The following is a 12,833-nucleotide window of genomic DNA, read 5'->3' as shown; positions in this document are numbered from 1 at the left end:
ATGGACACAAATTAGAAGAGGGTAATTTTTGATGATATCTTTTATTCATTGACATTCTTAACAAACATTCCTGGTCATTTTGACATTCTCAATGAACCATGTTGGTCATTCTGACGTTCTCAACAAACTACCCTGGTCATTTTGGGACTAACATACGGTAATTTTAATTTTCTATGTTTACATTAGTCCAGTTGGTACAGAAAAGTTGAACGATAAACCCCATTTTATTTTGGTTTTAGTTTGTCAAGAATATCGCTATCTATGAAATTCTGTATCGCTTAATTCACATTAATAAAAAAAAAAAAAGGTTGGAAAAAACTACCATGAAATTAGTCAGGTAGGTATAATGAAATAAAAATAGAAACTTTATCGCGATCAACATGAACAGATTATCCCGGTGTCGTTTAGCCAGTTTTGAACACTCGTTTAGTGTTGGAATAAGCTACAACCCCTAGAATACAGCACTACAGCAATAGTCATGAATTACGAGGTAAACTATATGCTAGATAAATCTATAGTGTATTGTTTGAATATATAATTCATGTAATAGAGTGATGTTTAGATGTCCGTCTACACGACTGTATATACATGTGTGTTTTATAATACAAGTATCGTATGATACAAGTCAGGTCACCACGCCCCGTGGATCACGATTGGACAAATAATCAAATAATGGCAGACGTTCGGTGTAACCAAGAATACAAATAATGATTACCCTTAGATTTATGTATTTGATTTCATATATTCTATATAAAAGATTCACCCAGCTATAGCCTATATGGTATATTAGAATAAAAACCTATCATTGCAGATAAGATTATAGTACAATATGCCTGTCGTATCACAATGGATATATCGTATTTCAATAGATTTTATAATTACTGTATTCAACAATATTTGGCTTGGTGATTCTTTTTTTCTTTTAAAATATAAAACATTTTTATCGCCTACTCCACATAGATTTTGTTTTGCTTCTATTATTTTGTCCCCTATATCAGATATTTTGATGTCTAGATGTCTTATGAAGAAACTAAGTTACAATTGTCCCAGATATTGCTATGTTATTATCCAAGTTGTTAGTTGTTAGTTATACCCTTGTAATAATGGTATATTCACACATCGATGACGTAAAGTATGTATTATTAGAAGTCAATATATATCATATCTACATTACAACTTTTACAAAACTAACATAAAATATTTAAATTAAATAAACTTTAAATTACATGTCACTTACTTTATTGACACAGGCTTCAATATGATAATAATCCTCTCTATAGAGTCTTTTATTTCAACAATTTAATGGCGACGTTACAGTTTAATTTACTTCCTAGTTGTATCAGGGGTTGGTATAATAAAATGATTGGTTGCTATATATTAGTATTTCGGGTTATAACGCATGCGTCAACTGAATAAGAAAATATATCAACCAACCATGCAGGCCAAACATATTTGTTGTGTTTAAGCACGTCACTATTCTGTTCACATCACCTCCGTAGTCAGGACTGACCGAACTGTGACAGGACCATGGGCGTCACACATGAGGGGGTCGGGTCTGAATATAATTGCCCCCCCCCCCCAAAAAAAAAATAAATAAAAAAAATTACATAGTAGGCCCTAACTCCTATATAATTACAACAATTATGAGGATAAGTTAAGATTCTATCTGTATAAAACCTGTACATATCCCAATATGTTGGTGTGATGTTTTAGTTTAACCCCGTAAAATATGGCAAAACAGTGTTTACAGAAGACTGAAACTTTAATATTTTTTATGGGGGTGGCCCCCTCCCCAGTGGGAGGGTGACCCTCCCACATCTCCCTATCGCACTACATCTTTCATTTCTGTCCTTCTGGACGGCGAATCGAGCACCCCCTAAGTAGCCTGCCTACAAAGGTACTGTAGTACATTACTAATACATATATTATAGTATCATAGACTAGATTATATTAAGATAGAGTTGATACAATATTATTTAAGAAATCATAGAGATGAATACAATACATGTACGTTAAGCAGGGGCGGATCCAGGGGGGGTTCTGACGCTTCCGGAACCCCCTCAAGATTTTTCGGTGCCCTTTTTTCCCGAACGGACTTCCATACACCGGCAGATATTTGGGCCGGCAAGTGGCGACGCCGCGCGGTGAATGAAGACGTCAACGTCATACAATATGGCGACCCCCTTGCCAGACGGCAAGATGAAAATTTTTCGGTAGTTTTTGTTCCTATTTGCATCTAAAATGCCGCGACACGATCATATCAAAAGGAAAAGGGAGGAAGATAAAATTGCTGCAGCCGCTCAGTGTACCAAAATCTTTCGGTAAGTGTAAAATTTTACTGCATTTGTTGATTTTTAAGGTGAAGAGAGTAGTCTGTGCAGCAGTCGCTAGATATTTACTATCATCAATGTACAATTAAAAGAGCATTTACACACTTCAAGCTTAGTGATTTGGAGGGCACATTAAGGCCTAAAATAGGGCACTGTTACGTGAAAATCATGGGTCTAAGGGGCACATTTTTTGCCGAATCGATATAAAATAGGGGCATCTTTACATCAAAGGGGCACTTTTTGTACCTAAATGATTAAAAAGGGCATTTTAATGTGATACCCTTGAATGAGGAGGGCACATTCAACGCCAAGTCGATATACAGAGGGCATTTTAACGTCAAAACCATGGATTGCAGGGGCAATTTTTACGTCAAAAGGATTCAAAGGGCATTTTCACGTCAAACTCTTGGATTTGGAGGGCACACTTTATGGCGAATTTATTTAAAGAGGGCCTTTTTATGTCGATCCCATCGATTTGAGGTCAGATAATAGGTCTCAATGTTTTGTTTTCAGTCCAATAATTCTTTTTACGTCAAAAGGATTCAAAGGGCATTTTCACGTCAAACGCTTGGATTTGGAGGGCACACTTTATGGCGAATTTATTTAAAGAGGGCCTTTTTATGTCGATCCCATTGATTTGAGGTCAGATAATAGGTCTTAATGTTTTGTTTTCAGTCCAATAATTCATGGTTCAGTATTTTGCATTTTAAGTAAAATAAAAATTGAAAAATTCCATTAATTTATTTTGTTTAAACTTACAATATTTCTTTCTCATGGTATGTGGAATGTTGTTGCAATGCTGTATTATAAATCTAGTTTTATGCCTCTAAAACCCACCAGAGTGGCTTAGAATGGTCTGATATTTAAAAAAATTTCCCCAGACCCCCCGCTAGCGCGCGCCTACGACGCCCGCCAGTCATGGTTACTGTATTAGACAAAAATGGGGTGCCCTTATTTGAAAATGGGGTGCCCTTATTTTTTGGGAACCCCCTCCAGCTAGAGCCCTGGATCCGCCCCTGTTAAGGTATGTCTTTGAAAACTAAACAAGGTTAAGTATATACATACCAACTTTGTTTGATTCTAATATATCATATACAATGTTATAAAACCCCAGTTATTACCTTGTCTTGATCTGTTAAACGATTGTTCAGCTATTGCTCGATCTACTGCTTACAATATAATGTCTAACCCTTTAACAAACGACACATCAGGTCTATTTTTACCTGGAAAATCCAGGCTTTTAGACACGTACGGGCAAACCCGATTTCTATATTTAAAGATGCATTATGTTGGAGTTAAATGTGTTTATTACAGGTCTTTATATAAATTATTATTTATTACAGGTCTTTATATTAGCTTCAAAAGTTATAAAAATTATTATTTAGACATGTATTCACATGGCAAGCCTATGATCAACCCACTCTAGAACATCGGATGGCGGAGATTTAAACGGATTGAAACTCGGTCTCCATTTTATTCTGTCTTTGTATCTTTAAATAATGAATACTAATGGGAGAAATTGGTCAGGAAGACAAGATTTCTTTGAATTCCTAGTGCCGAGGAATATACAAAGATTTATATATGGCCTCAAATATTGAACAAGAAGGATTTAGTCTGTCCAGTTTAAATGTTGTACACATGAATCGAATGACAACAATTGGTGCCAATGTCAAACTCACCCATAACCAAACCGCTCCCTCACCCACCTCAATTACAAAAACAACGAAAAGAAAATCAAAAACAAAAAAACTCTGATAATTCGCCCCACACCGTTTTACAAAAGCTTCGTGGGGTAATATCAACATGAAATATATGTTTATTTCATAAAATTAATTGAAAGAAGATATATTTATTGATATCTATGACAATAAAAGCTCCAATTGTACAACCATATTAATACAATAATATTATTTTTAGAGGTATTAAGTAACTGGATAGAGCAATCAAATATAACACATACTTATTGAAAAACAGCTACTACTATATTTAGGGACTGAATACAGCAATATAACACTCATACCCTACTGTTCTGCCCCGACTGCGCTAATGAAGACGGGCATACGCCATACAGTGTGCTATGAGGGAAATTTTGCCCGTATAGCGGCACTATGGTCTACTCTTATACCGAATTCCAACTGCCAAGGGATCTTTTACGTGCATGCCAATGTATACAAGGGACCTCGGTTTTTCGTACCATCCGAACGACTCGACAGCTCTCCTTGTCAGACCCTCCGTTCTGCACCACTGACAAGGGGAAACCACGTCGGAAAACATACTTATGGAAAAACAGCTACTAATTTATTTGGTTGAAGCTGGGATACTGTCACATCACCATATTGATAACGATAATAATCTTTAATGCTTCTTATATTACTAGCTGTTGTTCCATACAGGATGTGTAAAAGTTTAATATAATACATATATTAAACTAGATTTAAAGAAGATTTCTTTATTCCTATCGTGTTTAAATAATAATGATATCATTACCTTGTATAACTGTACTTTGAATTACTTGTATCGGCGTCTACAGATGATATTTTACAGCAGAAGATGAACGAATTAATTTTACTCTGTGATAGTAGACTGCTTTCTACAAGACTCGATTACACAGTCTCTAGGCGTGCAATGTTTAAATTCATGTATGGATATGCAAATAAATGACTTAATAACAAGAGCTATTAAACTGGTTTTCCCCTTACCATAAATAGATATTTAGTCATATGTCACATGTTTTAAGTGATGTAAGCGGAGTTTGATATAGCTTATCCAAAAGTTAACTAGTGTGTGAAATTTACCTGTTCAAATTGGTTAGTTTAATAACTATACTAGTAATATAGCCTATACAATTACATACCTATATGTTCATATTACAATATATACCAGTACATTATTACATACCTTTATGTTCATATAACAATATAAACAATAAACACTACCTTGTAACATTGAGATAGTCAAATAGTTACTCGTTTCCAAGAATTACACAAGTATAGTTTCCGAGAACCCAGTATTCCCCGATATCTGCTGTTTAAAGTTATAACAGTTATATCATACATATGACCTATATCACTTCGTTCACAGTTTTTATTTACCAGTGCCGGATTGGGCCCACCTAAGCGCATTAAAAAAAAGTGGGCTTAAGCCTATAAAGAAAAAAGAGAAAGAAAAAAGAAAAAAAAGAAAAGAGAAAGAAAGGAGAGGGGGGGGGGAGAAAAGAAAGAAGGAAGGAGAGGACAGGGCACAGGACAGGAGAAAGAAATGATTGGAAGAAAAATGAACACAAAAAAAGAAGTGTACTACAAGAAGAGAATTAATATAGTAACTAGAATTGCGCGCAATACTGAAGGCTTTCACTGTCGCCAAGGTGTCACACGATCGCCAGATATATGACAAAAGACTATCCCCACCACTCCCCCCACCTCCCCAAAAAACCCACACTCTAGCATAACTCAGATATTGACCCCTAAACATGCTCCAACTCGTTAAAATACGCTGTTTTCAATTTTCGATCTCTTTTTTAGGCTACCCATGACAATTAGAAACATTGTACAAGGGTTTCACACAATACACTACCCAGTAGAGGTAACAATTTTTATCTGATTTTGTTGAAACTTGAAATGTAAGTTTATAACCCAAAGATCTCGGTTCCTTTCGGTATTCGTGCATATTGGACCGTAACTTCCTGAATTATGCCCCCTGATTGTACGAAAAATCGCATTTTTAGCTTGTGGACCCTATAATAGAGGTCATAATTTTTATACGATTTAAAAAAACGTATGATTATATCACCGTTACACCCTAAGGACGGATGTGTTTGAATTTCGTGAAAATCGGCCAAAAATTGACAGATAAAATGGCCGCCGTTTGTTCTCAAATTTATAGCGTAAATATATGGTATATCAAGGTTGTGTACCCTATATAGGTCACAATTTTTATCCAATTTTGTTGAAACTTGAAATGTGAGTTTATAACCCAAAGATCTCGGTTCCTTTTGATATTCGCGCATATCGGACCGTAACTTCCTGAATTATGTCCCCTGATTATGTCCCCTGTACAAATACTCAGTAGAGCCGAGAAAATACTGACTAATTATAAATATGATTTTTTCCAAAATCCAAGCATTCTACTACAAACTAAAAATATGAAAATACTAGACACACTCTTTTTAAAACGACAAGACATTTAAATCTACATGCAAGCCATTAATTAGTATATTTGTTAATTTATTGATTTGATCAATTTTTAGATCAGAATTTTATTAAAATTTTAGTACCTTTGATTGTGTATGGTCTTGAACTCTTCATTTAACTTTCTTATTCTGGCATGTTGAGGCTTTAAAATTATCCTTAATATTTATGGTTTTGTGTTTTTCAGAAACTATAGCAGTTGAAGATCCACATACGTGTGGAAGAGGGTTTAAGTGTTCAGATTATTTAGAAGGTACAGATTGTAATGAATTCTGGCAAGGGCCAAATTTTGGCATTACAAACTTTGATAATTTTGGCCTTACAAACTTTGATAATTTTGGCCTAGCTATGTTGACAGTGTTTCAATGTATCACAATGGAAGGATGGACTGATGTCTTATATGATGTAAGTATGTCTACACCTCTACATGTGTGCTAAGAGTAAATACATCTACATGTACATGTGTACATGTGTGCTAAGAGTAAATACATCTACATGTGTACATGTGTGCTAAGAGTAAATACATCTACATGTACATGTGTACATGTGTGCTAAGAGTAAATACATCTACATGTGTACATGTGTGCTAAGAGTAAGTGTGTCTACACCTCTACATGTGTGCTAAGAGTAAATACGTCTACATGTACATGTACTAAGCACTAGTGTTGGGTAATGCGATTCCTGTCACATCAATTTTGTTATATAGACTTTGTCACGAGTCTATAAAATCAGGTGACTTGACACTTGAGTTGTGATTTAGATCATACTATCACAATACATGTAGTCTAGAACAGTTTTACATATCCTACAAACAATTTTTATTGCGTCACTTTTTAAAAACTGCTTCACTTTTTTTTTTACATGTTGTTCAGTAACTATTTAAAATTTTCGAAAGCCAGATCACAGAGTGGCAGTTAGTTATTAATTGGATGGCACCCTCTGTGATGCAGGCTAGGTTATTTCGAGACTAACATATGATTCAATTTTATTTCAATAATTCGCTTGCGTGTGGGGGACTTTAGCAGGGGGAGTAACCAGAGAAAACCCACAAGGCTAAACAGGCGACCCTTATCCTTGTCACGTACAAGCTGGCAATCGAAACTACGCTACTTGACTCAATGACGGACCTTATGATTTATGGGACACGTGTTAGATCGTTATGCCACCAAACCCCCAGTAACGGTTGAGAAGAACGTAATCTAACACATTCCCTGCTGCATTCCCCATGTGGCCTTTAATATATGCAAATTTATATTAAAAAACCAAATTCACTGAATCTCCCTAGACCACTCTCAAAATTGTCCATTAAATAATGTAATGTTAATTGTTTTATTTTCAGATAAATGATGCAGTTAGTAATGAATGGCCATGGATTTATTTTATCAGTCTTATTATTATTTGTTCTTTTTTTGTACTTAATCTTGTTCTTAGTGTGTTGAGTGGGTACATACAATTATTAATGACATCAATCACCTTCTTAACTTTATTTCATAGAGCTTGAGACATGATGGCTCAGTAATAGGACGTTGGCTAGCTAACCTTGAGGGATTTTAAGGTAGTGGCAAGGGTCAAACGTATAGTTGTTCAGATGGGACGCAAAACTGAGGTCCTGTATGTTTAAACAATCGCAGTATTGGCTCTTAGCAGACTGAAGGAAAATTGTCTCGCAGAACTTGGATATACATGTACATGTATTAAAGCTATCTTCAAATAAAAAGTCTTGGCATTAATTTTTATGTCTGTCCGTATGTAAATATAAATATAATCCATTCTTATTGTTGTCACTGTTTTTTTATAGAGAATTTTGCAAAGAGAGAGAAAAAGCCAAAGCTACAGGAGACTTCCAAAAATTACAGCTAAAACAACAGTTGGAGGAGGAATTACGTGGTTAGATTGCATCACACAAGCTGGTAAGGTTAATTTATTTAAATATTTGGAAAAGTGATCAAAAGTAGACTGCAAGCTCATTGACCATGACCAGTCCTAACACTTCGTTACTTCTGTCCATTTGAATTACCGCCATATATATATATGTATCACAGTTCAGGCCTCGAAATGTTTAAAAAAAGCTACCCTTGCGACAGGTAGCTTTTTTTCATACCTGTCGCTTCAGTAAATAACCTGTCACTCTTAATTATCAAACTCAAAGAATAATCACATCACACATATCCATACATGTAGGTACACACATATGTGGTTAGGTCTTTGACGTACATTGCTCTATATAAATATCGTAATATGAAACCTTTTTATTTCTTCGACATTGGAATGCCTAAAAGTTCTTGAAAGTCGGCTAATCTGCTTCTCGGCGATTCGAAGATTCATACAATTCTATCATCCGTATCCACGTGAATTCCGCAAAGTATCATGGTACCACACTTCCGTACTAAATCGAATACTTCACTGTTGAGTTGTAGAATTCAGATTTTAAAATATCCGTAATAAATTGAATATCAAAACACAAATCACACCTGTGCATGGCACCGTATTTACATGTACCGCGTGCGAAGGACAGATAACGCCACCTGGAATTCCCTTCTCACATATCCGGACTATTTTTACGCTACAAATTATATTTATATATGAAATATTTTTCCGACCTGATTTTTTGATTTTGTCAAATTGTCTTATAAATTATTCATAGCCTTTATTTATGGAAATTGTTTAAAACTTTTTAAATGATTAAATACACCAAGCAACGAGCCGTGTGCATTTCCATTCCAACCACTACTATATTTACTGTGGTGTCGTTACGGTAGAATTATTTCAGGTGACTTGGGGGTGCGTTTTAATTTATTTAGATATAATACTCCATAATGCTATAAACTAGTGTCAAGCAGATCAAAACAAGCGTAGATGGTGTGAAATTCATTGATATAAAATTGTCTACTTCCAAACTGTGTGAGTAACTGTCGCCTACGACAGAGCGAAATGTAATTGTAAACAGTGCAAATGGCGGCTTTTCGCAGTATTTCCGTGCTTAATTCTTGCATTTAGAAACGAATAATTAAATGTACGTGACGTGGACGTGAGTATTGTGGTCAATTTACTGAACATCAAGTAAAATCATTTAGAAACGAATAATTAAATGTACGTGACGTGGACGTGAGTATTGTGGTCAATTTACTGAACATCAAGTAAAATTTAGTCCACCTGTCGCAAGCGACATGTAGTTTTATTTGCTACCTGTCAGACGAAAAAATCGCCTGTCGGCGACAAGTAGACAGGCGAACATTTCGAGCCATGCAGTTTATATCTGCTGTTTTAGATATGTTTTAGAATGAATTAATTTACAGCTAAAGTCAGTGGGCAATGTTGTTTTTTAAGCTAAAGATGAGTACCCAATGCTTGTATTGACCATGCAGTCGTTGTTGATAATTTCTGGTCTAAAATCTTTGAACTTGGTCAGAATTACATTAGCCTCTTGCATCAGTTTGCTTTATATAATTTTGGGACAAAATGTGATTTTTCAGGTAAATGATTTTTGGCCCTTTCATCTAAGTTGAGAAATGTACTACTGATTTGTAATTTTAAGAAAGTTTATTTTAACTGATTTTTTTTTTAAATTCTAGATGATATTGATCCTGAATGTGATGCAGAAGGTGAAGAAATAGCAATACCTAGGCATAGTAAGTTTATTTTTCTTCACCCATTTATATACAGAGTCCACACCTTTATATACCGAGTCAGCACTTTTATAAGGCGATGATTGTTAATCTTGCTTGAGAGATACACTTTAATTTTGCAATTCTGAATGTAACAACATCATTGTTCATTTTCTTGCATCAGTAAATGTCTGGTCTACAATCATGCTAAAAATCACAATTCAGTTACATTAATGCCTCGCCAGCACTTCCAGTTGAATCAGTGGTGTGCTTTCATTGCATCTGGATATGTAACTAGACTTTACATAGCCAGGCTACAAGTCCAATATGCCAACCCTTTCAGAGAGCTATTAGCATTTTGTGATCTTCGAGGGTTGTTAAAAAAAGAATTTTTGATGTTACCTGATTTGACCATGTTCAGTTTAAATTTAGTATATATGTTTAAATTATGATGAAACTTCTGATTTCACTCTGTCTCACACAAGTGTAACCCCTTGAGTTACCTAGGTAGGTCAATGTGCATCTTAGACAATGGTAGCGCAGGGCTAGAAATTTGTCATTTTTTACAAGGATCTAAGAGGATTCTCATATATGGAATCTGCGCGAATCCTCCGAATCTTAATTAATAATACTGTCTAAAAAAAACAAAATTGTGTTTATTGTGATAATCTAAATCACCAAAATACAACAACAATGTTAAAAACCCCAATCAGATGGAGTTTTTGGTAAACGCTTAAATTGTGTCAAAAGTAATATTCAGAAAATGCCATAGTCAAAATAAGCTGATACAGCACCATGGCATTTCTTCATAGCACAATTTGTAGTCTTTTGTCTATCACGCAACTAGTCACATAACTTGCAAAAGTTTTTATTCATTCGTCGATGATAGACAAACTGCACAATGATCACGTGACAAAATAAACTTCGGTACGACTATGATATAGCCTTCAATAATATTTTTAGAATTAAGTCTCTGTCAGCATGTATATAAAATAAAAAAATCATAACGGTAAACGCTATTTAGAACTGGTTTATTGACCTAATTCCAACCAATATGTCACGTGTCATTGGAATTCGACATTCAAGATTCTGTTGGGAAAATATCCACTGTTTTTCTCCCCGTGTATTCGGTGTTCTATCAGGGGATTATATTCAATGCAAATTTAAATTTAACTACAGTAACAACTGTTCGGTGAATCCATCAATGTATGATCCAGTTATTATTTTAATACCGGGAATTCTCACGGACGAAGCGTGGAAGATGCGCGATTCGCAAACCATGCCGAGATCGTCTTCATTTCATTCACCACGTGCGTATTTTACTGAACCTAGTATGAATTATCAGCAAGCTTGTTTTGTTTTTTTACCGGATTATCAAAATCACCGTTAAATGTGCTAATTACTCGGATTATGAACCACATATGGCCGATTCGCACTAAGGTATGACTGTTGATTTATGATACCATGTGGCCGATTCATTGTTTTACCAATCGGCTAGATTAAACATGTGTGTCCCAGTAGCTTGGTGCCACAGGTGTTGAAAATGTTAAATATTTTGCCCAATAGTCTGACCGCCTAGATACAAATAGTAACGCCATTTAAATATTTCTATTCTACGACGAGTAATGCAGTGTTTTGCCATGTGACGCTTTAGTGTGCCTAACCTTTTGTGGCAACTGACAGCCAAAAAAAACACTTGCGGCATGACGTCAGGCCCCAAGTTCACAAAGCATTCTCAGACTTAAGTTAAACAGTTACTGAAAGTTCAATCACTGTTTATGAGAAATATCTTTGATCCAGAAACACAAAACTTTTCACATAGTTTCTTATTGATGTATTTGAAATATTAAAATAACAAAAGTTTTATAAGGGGCTATATATATGTTAGTTAAAATTAGGTGAACAATTTTGAGTAAATTCTTAACTTAAGTCTGAGAATGTTTTGTGAATTCGGGGCCAGGTTGATTCTATGGTTGCGTCATCCGACATACATTTTGCATTGGTGTTGGGCTGCGTCACTGTGGCATCACCACACAGGGTCACCGTTCTCCCTATCTATGCCAGGGTAAAGCACGCCTGTGTGAGAAAGGCTTTAGAATATATTTGTTAACCTTAATTGCCTTTAAAAGAACAGACACACCCTCTTCCCACCACTTATCTGTTCTTGGTATTTTAAAAAAAATATCTGGATCTATTTATAGTTTGTTTTATTTTCTGCTTTTTTTTCTTTTTCTGAACTTATTTTCCATTTTGTCGCGGTTTATGCTCATCCGCAGCACATAATCCAAATATATTACTAGTATAAATTAATCCATTGGCATTTTCTACACTACAATAGTGTATAACTATTACATATAATTCGTTAAATATTGTTTTTTTTCACAGGTGTAAATCTATGGAAGCTGAGTTATCAGATCAATCAAAAGAATTAAGCAGCACTGACTTATAATTAACTCCATCATGGTTTCAACAAAAAAAAGTAAGGAAGATTTGAGATATTTTAAGAAAAAAGATCATTAGATTTTAATTAAAAACTTTTAAAGTAGGGTATTCATCATACTCCTCGCAGTGTTCCGTTTGATTAGAGAGGGATTTCTTGGGCCATTACTTCAGGAATATGGGTATTCATGTGTTATTAAAAGATTTGTGGCAGTTTCCATTGGGTCTGCAAAAACAAAGTTATCTTTCAAACCAACCTCACACAACACAAT

At 35.0% G+C, this 12,833-nt stretch overlaps 2 protein-coding genes across 4 annotated transcripts in view; both read right to left on the bottom strand.

Moving 5' to 3' along the window:
* Positions 1-4,936, bottom strand: part of LOC126811616 (uncharacterized) — a 316,159-nt gene extending 311,223 nt beyond the window's left edge. Inside the window, exon 1 of the mRNA XM_056098990.1 lies at positions 4,818-4,936. The gene's annotated coding sequence lies outside the window, so the exon portion shown is untranslated. The remainder of the gene's footprint in view (positions 1-4,817) is intronic.
* Positions 1-12,833, bottom strand: part of LOC126811618 (reticulocyte-binding protein homolog 2a) — a 170,665-nt gene that overhangs the window by 58,203 nt on the left and 99,629 nt on the right. Inside the window, exon 1 of one of the 3 annotated variants that reach the window (XR_008786125.1) lies at positions 1,238-1,363. The exons of 1 other annotated variant lie outside the window; for it this stretch is intronic. The gene's annotated coding sequence lies outside the window, so the exon portion shown is untranslated. Of the gene's footprint in view, positions 1-1,237; positions 1,364-12,833 lie in introns of those variants that run through there. One more of the 3 variants, XM_056099002.1, reaches the window with a different exon arrangement.

The sequence above is a fragment of the Patella vulgata genome, chromosome 2, assembly GCF_932274485.2.
Source record: "Patella vulgata chromosome 2, xgPatVulg1.2, whole genome shotgun sequence".
Lineage (NCBI taxonomy): Eukaryota > Metazoa > Mollusca > Gastropoda > Patellidae > Patella > Patella vulgata.
Note: the sequence above shows the minus strand (reverse complement) of the source record. Positions and strands in the feature narration are given on the sequence as shown.